The sequence below is a fragment of the Lactuca serriola genome, chromosome 3 (assembly GCF_051521515.1).
Source record: "Lactuca serriola cultivar US96UC23 chromosome 3, Lser_US96UC23_V15, whole genome shotgun sequence".
In the NCBI taxonomy this organism is placed as follows: Eukaryota; Viridiplantae; Streptophyta; class Magnoliopsida; order Asterales; family Asteraceae; genus Lactuca; species Lactuca serriola.
In genome coordinates this window covers 180966514-180976035 of record NC_136410.1, presented here as the reverse complement: position 1 = coordinate 180976035, position 9522 = coordinate 180966514, and positions in this window count along the sequence as shown.

Below are 9522 nucleotides of genomic sequence, written 5' to 3'. Positions count from 1 at the left end.
ACTCCAAATATTACGGAACTTTTTATAAAGCGATGAATTCCGTTAGTGAAAACAGGATTATGTAACCGAATAATATTTGGGTTGTCACATCATCCCCCCGTTAGGGGAATTTCGTCCCGAAATTTAGAATTCATACAGAAAGTCATTACAGAACTACTATGCGAAAAGATGGGGATATTTTAGTTTCATTTGATCCTCGCGCTCCCAAGTGAATTCCGGTCCCCGCTTGGCGTTCCACCGAACCTTCACAATTGTGATGCAGCTTTGTTTCGTTCGTTTCACTTCTCGGTCCATAATCTCCGCGGGCTCTTCCACGAAGTTGAGGTTCTCATTGACCTCGATCTCGTCGAGGGGAATCACGAGAGTCTCGTCGGACAGGCATTTCTTCAAGTTTGAGACGTGGAAGGTAGGATGTATGTTACTTAGCTCGTGGGGTAGGTTGAGTTTGTAGGCTACAGGGCCAATTCTAGCGAGAATCTCAAAAGGCCCTATGTACCTTGGGTTCAGATTTCCACGCTTTCCGAAGCGTATCGTGCCCTTCCAGGGCGAGACCTTCAACAGGACTCGGTCTCCCACCTGGAATTCCAAGGGTTTTCTTCGTTTGTCTGCGTAGCTTTTCTGTCGATCCCTAGCGGCTTTTAATCGTTCACGAATCTGCACAATCTTCTCGGTTGTTTCTCGAATGATCTCCGGACCAGTGAGAGCGCTGTCAGGAACTCGTCCTTTAGCCAACTGACTGTCACCCACCTCAGCCCAACACAGAGGGGATCTGCACTTCCGACCGTAGAGGGCTTTGAATGGAGCTGCTTTGATGCTCGTATGATAACTATTGTTGTAGGAAAACTCTACAAGAGGTAGGTGTGTATCCCACAATTTACCAAAGTCGATCACACAGGCTCGCAACATATCTTCTAAAGTTTGGATCGTCCTCTCACTTTGTCCGTCATTCTGTGGATGGTAGGCTGTACTCATGTCCAGCCTCGTCCCTAGTGCCTTTTGTAGTGATTGCCAAAATCTCGAGGTAAATCTACTATCTCTGTCTGAGATAATAGATATAGAGACGCCATGCAGCCGTACTATTTCCTTAAGGTATGTTCTTGTGAGCTTCTCCATCTTGTCCGTTTCCTTAATGGGTAGGAAGTGTGCAGACTTGGTCAATCTGTCGACGATGACCCAAATGGTATCCAACCCACCCGTTGTCTTGGGCAGCTTGGTTATAAAGTCCATTGTAATATGCTCCCACTTCCATTCCGGTATCTCTGGTTGTTGGAGGAGTCCCAATGGCTTTTGATATTCGACCTTGACCTTCACGCAAGTAAGGCACTTACTCACGAAGGTAGCAATCTCCGCTTTCATGTTAGGCCACCAGTATAGCTTTTTGAGATCCAGATACATCTTATCCGAACATGGGTGGATGGAGTATCAAGTGTTGTGCGCTTCCTTCATGACCACCTCTCTGAAACCTCCTTGTCGCGGGGTCCAGATTCGGTCCATGAGATAGTAGGCTCCGTCACCCTTGACCTCCAAACTTTTATCCATTCCGCGTAGGGATTCTCCCGTCACATTCTCAGGCTTTAAGGCTTCCAGCTGAGCCTCCTTGATCTGTGCGGATAGGTGCGAATGGATAGTCATTGTTAACGACTTGGTTCTTCGACCAGAATACTCCTTCCTACTCAGGGCGTCAGCTACCACGTTGGCTTTCCCCGGGTGATATCGAATTTCGCAATCGTAATCATTGAGTAGTTTGACCCATCGGTGTTGTCTCATGTTGAGCACTTTCTGGTTCAATATGTGTTGGAGGCTTTTATGGTCAGTGTACACCACGCTCTTCGTTCCATACAAGTAGTGTCTCCAGATTTTTAGTGCGAAGACGACCGCTCCCAACTCGAGGTCGTGAGTAGTGTAGCTCACCTCATGCGTCTTTACCTGTCTTGAGGCATAGGCGATGACCTTACCTCGTTGCATCAAGACACAACCGAGCCCCTGATTTGATGCATCGCAGTATACGACAAAATCTTCTGTTCCTTCGGGAAGGGATAATACTGGTGCGGTGCATAGTGCTCACTTTAGGGTCTGGAATGCCTTCTCCTGTTTCTCTTCCCAGTCGAATGATACGCCCTTCTGTGTCAACATGGTGAGAGGCTTCACAATCCGAGAGAAGTTTTGAATGAATCTGCGATAGTAGCCAGCGAGGCCTAGAAATTGACGAATCTCTGTAGGCATCTTCGGTGCTGACTAGTTCTCAATAGCTTTAATTTTGGAGGGATCCACGTGGATTCCTTCTTCACTAACCACGTGTCCTAAGAATTCAACTCTTCGGATCCGAAATTCGCACTTAGAGAACTTCACATATAACTTCTCTGACTGTAGGGTTTGCAAGACTCGTCGTAAATGGTCCCTGTGTTCTTCCTTGCTCCGAGAGTAGACGAGTATATCATCAATAAAGACGATGATGAACTGATCTAGGTATGGACGACATACCCTATTCATCAAGTCCATGAATACTGCAGGGGCATTAGTCAGTCCAAAGGGCATTACCACGAACTCGAAGTGCCCGTAACGGGTTCGGAAGGCTGTCTTCAGAACATCCTCCTCAAGCACCCGTAACTGGTGATACCCGGACCGAAGATCAATCTTGGAGAAGTAACTCGCTCCTTGTAGCTGGTCGAATAGGTCGTTGATACGAGGGAGAGGGTAGCGATTTTTGACCGTGAGTTTGTTGAGTTCCCTATAATCGATGCACATACGGAACGATCCGTCTTTCTTCTTTACGAACAAGACCGGAGCTCCCCAGGGTGAAAAGCTTGGTCTTATAAAGCCCTTGCTGAGCAGCTCGTTAAGTTGACCAGATAGTTCTTGCATCTCGGCAGGCGCTAGACGATAGGGCGACTTAGCTACGGGGGTAGCTCCTGGGACTAGGTCGATTCTGAACTCAACCTGATGTTTGGGAGGTAGACCTGGAAGATCCTCTGGAAAGACGTCAGGGAATTCGCATACAACGGGGATGTCTTCTGAATTTTTCGTTTTCTGGCTTGTGTCGACGACGTGAGCAAGGAAGGCGCGATATTCTTTACGTAAGTATTTCTGAGCCTGGATACTGGAGATGATACGAAGACTCGTACCGGGTTTATCTCCATAGATTAATAGAGTTTCGTGATTCGGAAGGTTCAGGCGAATGGCTTTGTCGAAACATAGGATGTCAGCGTTATGAAGACTCAACCAGTCCATACCAAAAATGACATCGAAACTCTTGATTGGGACTGGTATGAGATCGATTGGAAATGAGTGATCGTCTAACGTGAGGGTACAACCTATGTAGATTTCGTTAGAGCTTTCGGTCTTCCCGTTAGCCATTTCTACGACGAATGTTTCTTTTAGTGGTTGAGGGGTTTGTTTGAGCAAGTGTTTAAAGTTTTGGTTTACGAAGCTTCTTTCTGCACCACTATCGAATAAGACACATGCATAAGAGTTGTTGAGAAGGAACGTACCCGTGACTACTGTAGGATCCGCTACTGCCTCGTTGTGACCAATAGCGAGTAGTCTTCCAGTTCCCCCAACATTCGAAGCCTTTGGACAGTTTTTCTTGAAGTGACCAACTTCACCGCAGCCGTAACACGTCGGGGTCACTCCCGAACCGGGAACCTGCGAAATAGGTTTGGGAGGGGCCGTGGAGAATCACACCGTATGGCCCTTTCGACCGCAGTTGGAGCACTGCAATTCACGGCAGGGGCCATTGTGGTGGTAAGGACACTTTGGACATTTGGGCAGATTCCCACTATAAGCTTTTGGCGGTGTAGGAGTGGCTGGAGTAGTGGAAACATGGACCGCCACAATTTGCTGGTCCTTGGAGGAGGTTTGAGTTTTCTTGCCTTTCTTCTTATCCCATCGCTTCCTCTTTCTGTCAGATGAATCGGGTGGTGCAGTGGTAGTTGTGGTTACTGTTGCTGGAGTGGAAGAGACTTCATGGTTGATCAGACTCTGGGCCAATTCCTTGGCGATGTCGAAGGTGGTAGGGCGTGAGGCTAGAACATTTCCTCGATATGGGGGCATTAGACCCCAGATGTATCGTTCAATCTTCTTGCTTTCGGATGGGATCATGTTGGGACACATAGCCGCCAAGTCGTAGAACCTAGCCGTATAAGCTATTATGTCGGTCCCTACCATCTTGAGGTTCCAAAGTTCCTCCTCAAGTTTTTGGATTTCGCCCCTAGGGCAGTACTCGTTTCTCATGAGATCCTTTAGAGTGTCCCAGCCCATGGCATTGGCTGTTACCAAGGAGAGTGCACTAGCATGGCCGTTCCACCATGTCAGGGCCTGTTAGTGAGGGTGGCGGTAGCGAACTTGATTTTGCTCTCTTCGGGGCAAGAGCACATTTCAAATACAGCTTCGGTTCTTTCGAACCATTGGGATAATGCCAGAATTCCTCCAGTACCATCGAAGAAGGTAGGTTTACAGTTCATGAAGTCCTTATAAGTGCATCCCTACACTCTTTGATGGACTTCACCAAATCTGGAGTTACCACCGCTCGCATCACCGGAGTTCATTTGAGCCATGGCTGCTGTTACAGCCGCAGTCACAGCCGTTTGGAACAGCACTGGATCGAACTGCAGAGGAGGAGGTGGTGGAGGAGGGGTTTGAGTTGCTGGTCTTCCTCTGTTCGGACGCTTTCGTGGAGGCATCTTTCACTGGAAGATCGTAGAAATGATAGCAATAGTAAGAGTCTATTGCGAATATTAATAGAGTGTTTTATGGATTAAATCGACATAATCCAAGGATCAGAATGAAAGTCATAGTAATAGAGTAGTTAACTACCAATTTACTGGTATTAATGATGTAATACAAGTTTGTGAAAAGTGACCTAACAGTAGGTCTTACATCAAACCATAAGGAAAATGTTTGCAGTCTAGAGGCCTACTTAGAGTACTTTTAAGCTAGGAATGTTTACAGACAAGTGATCTACGAAACATAGAGAGGGAAGGCTAGTCCTTTAAACAAAAGAGGGAGGTAACCAGACGTCTTCTACGGGCGACGGTTACTTGTTGGGCGAACGCTCAAATCCGCTAGTTGACGCATAACTTCCTGAAGGTGTTGTTCATGAGTCCTTTGACGTGCTCAGAGTTCCCTAACCTTGGCACGGGATGCATCTAGATGGTGCTGCAGAGCCTCGTTGGTCCTCCTTGTCCTGTCCATGGCTTCTTCAAGTTGGCGGATGCGAACAGTGTTGAGATTCGAGTTGGCATCCACTTCTACAACTCGACCAATGGCTGCTTGGCCCTGCTCGACATTCCTGGCAATCCTTCGGACCATGATGGGCAGAACTCGGTCCGTTGATCCTCCTTCGCTTATGTGGTAGAAGCTTCGGTCTCCGTTGTAAGGTAAGGGTTCGCCCTGCTCCTCACTCCATCGGTGCAATGATATGGCCCACATAGGAGTGGGACCTTGAAATGCCAGACGGGGGTTGGGGTTTAGAGCTTCAGGAGGTTGGTTGTTAACTTCTGGCTCGGAGTTGGAGCTATCTAAGAAGCCCTCAGCATGATTATCATCCAAAGGGATCGGGTGATCATCGTCTGACTCCTCATCGAGCCATCCTCCATTGCCCTGGTTTGGGTAGTAGGGATCACCGGGATGGTGGAAGCCAGCCATGCTATCTACGTGAGAAAGGGGGAAAGAAAGGTTAATAGACGCACTACTCTAAGATACTTATAAGATGAATCGTTATTAGTCGATCCAATACTTGCATAGTGCATACTGATTACATGCAACCGAAGCAAGATAGTCCTTCGAATAAGCAACCCTAACTTCAGATCCCCAATCAAACAAGAACAGGAAATGAAGCAAAGGCCACAGATTCTAAGTCTATAGCGCCCTAGTCACATGTAACCGTGGTGTATCCACTTAGCAACTATTGTCCTACCAGTAACGACCCCTTTTGTTATCACCTATGTAGTTAGTGGTATACAGAATACTCCTATAGTATTCTTGTTCTAATGTTATTGTGGTAGTGTTGGTAAGTTTTTAGACTTGTTGCAATACCACAACCAAACTTTGGCACATGCTAGTCACTCCCAGGAAAATGTAGTTGATCAGGCTACATCCCCCCAATTATAACTATATGTCTCTAAGCCCAATTGTGCTATTCAACAATCTTAATACTTTTGTTGTGTTCTAGTGCGATACTGACTTCTGTGTTTTATAGAGATGTGTATATATACTTAGTTAAATATTTTAGCACTTAACGGTATATAGTCTTGGTCAGAGTGTTTTAGTCCCGAAGTGTTTATAGTTCGTATATCTTTTATAGGTTGATATACTTGATTCACTACAAACAATGCTCTGATATCAATCTGTCACACCCCAAAACCGATAACGGCGGAAAACGTTCTGGGGTGGAGGACATCATGTACAGTGTCATCACAATGCATAATAGTAAACACAAGAAACATACAACCATTTCATTTCATAGTAAGTTTAGTTACAAGTGTGTTCTGTAAAGTTCAACAAACACCAAAAGTAATACAAAAATAAGAGATGGATCTTGTATGCTCCACCTTCTCCAAAATGCTGCACCTGTACCTGTCTATTTTTGACCTGAGGATACAAGTTATTTTGAAAACGAGTATCAGCATAAAGCTGGTGAGTTCATAAGAGTTTAGTGTGAGTTTTTGTATAAAATGCATTAGAACATATAGTGTGTAAAGCTGTGATTTACAGTTTGAAAGTAGTAGAAAAACCCTAGAAAATCCTATATTTTCCAGAAAATACATCGTGAGTGAAAATCTTCAAGTTGCAAGTAAGTTTCATTGATAAAAACCGTTTATTGTAAGAGTATATTAGTAATTTACCAATACGTAGTGTAAATAAGAAAAGGTTATGCCTGACGTAAGTACTAGTGGTGCAAACTCCCATTAGTATTAGATACTTATTTACTTTGGGATATTAACTTATACTTTAGTTTTAGTATTTTAGTGTGGATATAGTGTATTCCTTGTATGCGACTGATAGTGTGAGTAAAATAGGACCCCATGACCTTCCCAGTTATGCACAATGTAGTGACATAGTGTCATCCCTGGGCTTGCACGGCTCGGACTGAAGTTAACAGTCGGGAAGTAATAGTGTCTGCCCCGTATAGATCTATACATGTAGCGTCGTCTTCCTATCGGAAAACTCTGGGCATAGTATGTTGCGAGTAGAGTATCTTGTAGTGAGTTAGTGTGTTATCTTCCTGATTAGTGCTTTCTCTAGTATTATAGTGTAGTGGTCTTTTATATAGTTCGTAGTGTGTTCTCCTATTTGTGTATCGTCTCGTAATAGTATGTATTATAGTATGTAAAGTAGTAGCAGTAACGAGTAGTAGTGGCCTTAACTGTACCTATTATAGTTAAATTAGTGTGTATGGTTCTTGGCAATTAAGTAGTATAGGCATCGAATGAAATGAAAATGCTTGTATCCAACACCAATATACATGATATATAACTAAGAAATCAACGACAGTCAGACGGATAACAACTACCCTAAGTCCACAATCAAACAAGAACATGAAATAAGGCGAGCTATCGGTCCTAAGTCCTTCAAGTCTTACTTATATGAATATGTTAGTGTGGTTACATTTTATAAGAAAATTTATTTAATAAAAATCTTGTAAAAAGAAAACATTTAGAAAATAGTTTATTTATTCAAAGTAGTTTTGAAAACGAAAAGTTCTTTTATAAGGTATAGTGATAAATCACATGTGATTTGAACTACGAGTAGTGAATCACATGTGATTAATCTTCATGAACATGTGTATTTGACTTGTATCCCCCCTAAAACATATAAAAACATTTGAAAGGTTCATTAAAGGGGTATGAACTCACCTGAAGTCGGGTAAATCGGGTAAAAGTGTCGGTTGAGCGTTTGGTGTCAATTAAGGACTTGTAGACCGTTTAGGACCCTATAAACATGTGAGATATGTGTTTTACAAGATATTAGTCATTTTATGCTTTTTATTAAAACATTTACATATCCTAACATTGATTCGAGGTCTTATGGATTGGAAGTGGTTCTCGGGGATTGTACAAGACCAAAAGGGGTACTAAGGGGGGTCCAAGAGTTTACTCCCTTGGAGTTTACGGCCCAAAGGCCACTCCTTGGGAGTTTACGGCCGTAAGCCTCATGGCTTGGCCGTGAACTCTTGTTCACTCTCCAAAATTGATGCCAAAGGTCTTAAATCAATCCCTTAATTTTTCTAGTGAAGGTCTAGGGCCAATTTGGGGTTTTAAACCCTCATTTGGTGATGTTTGGGGGAGTTTACGGTCCTAGCTTGTGCTTTGTCCGTAAACTCTAAATTACCCCTTAAAATGTGATGTTTGATGGCCCTAAACTCGAAATGGCATTTCCTAAAAATCATATCTCAAGCCTAACATGCATTGGATGAGTTTTTGGGGCAATTTTACATGGAAAAAGGGTGTTTACTTCCTAAGCGTATGCTTGGGCCTTCAACCCTATTTTATGCCTTAAAAACTTGTGTTTTGATGTCCAAACCCTCTTAGGTAAATTCCCTAATTAGCATACAAGCCTAAAGGAAGGAAAAGTTGGACTTTGGCCATGTTTTGGGGTGTTTACGGCCTAAGGAGCTTCTTAGGCCGTAAACTCCTTGTTTACCCCTTAATCATATGATTTTTGAGTTATAAACACAATGATGTATGTTTAGAACAATTTAGGGAGGAAAATCTTATGTTTGGAAGCCGGAATTCGCGGTTTTGGAGTCGAAAACGGGTCTAGAGAGAGAAAGTAGTGAGAGAGGGAGTATTTGGGTTGTAAAAGTGTGCAAAGTGGTATTCACTTTCCTTATATATGCCTCGGGTATTGCACCCGGTAGACGACTACCCGACGCTCAAGTTTAATGGGGTTTAAACTTTTTACCCGGGTTGAGTGGTTGAAAAGTAATATAACTTTATTTTGTTAAACAGGATTAACATTTAACAAGTTATATTTGTTTATACTAAAATAATAATGACATGAAATATAAATAAATAGATATTTATTTATTGACGAATCCAAATATTACGGAACTTTTTATAAAGCGACGAATTCCGTTAGTGAAAACGGGATTATGTAACGGAATAAAATGTGGGTTGTCACAAAATTACTATACTAACCTTGTGAAAAAGAGTATGGTTCATGAAACAGTCATTTACATATTCCAGGTACTTGTCATGAAGCTCAATAACTTTTCTAACAAAACCCTGTAGGAAAGTAAGTAAACAGATATATATATAAATAAATAAATAAATTACTAATTTATGCAAATTTAATGTTCTTGTGATTTTACCTGTTCCTGTAACCCAACCGCATCTCTCTTTTCAGCATGCAAAAAACAATAAGTCCAAAGTTATTCATCATTGCAGCTTTATTTATAAAATACAATTCTATAATAGTATGATATGAATGTAAGATGATGTAATAAACAAATAAATCAAAGTAAGTTTCTATAGTATCAAAAACATATACTTCACCACTTGTAGCAAGTGTCAAAGTAAGTTG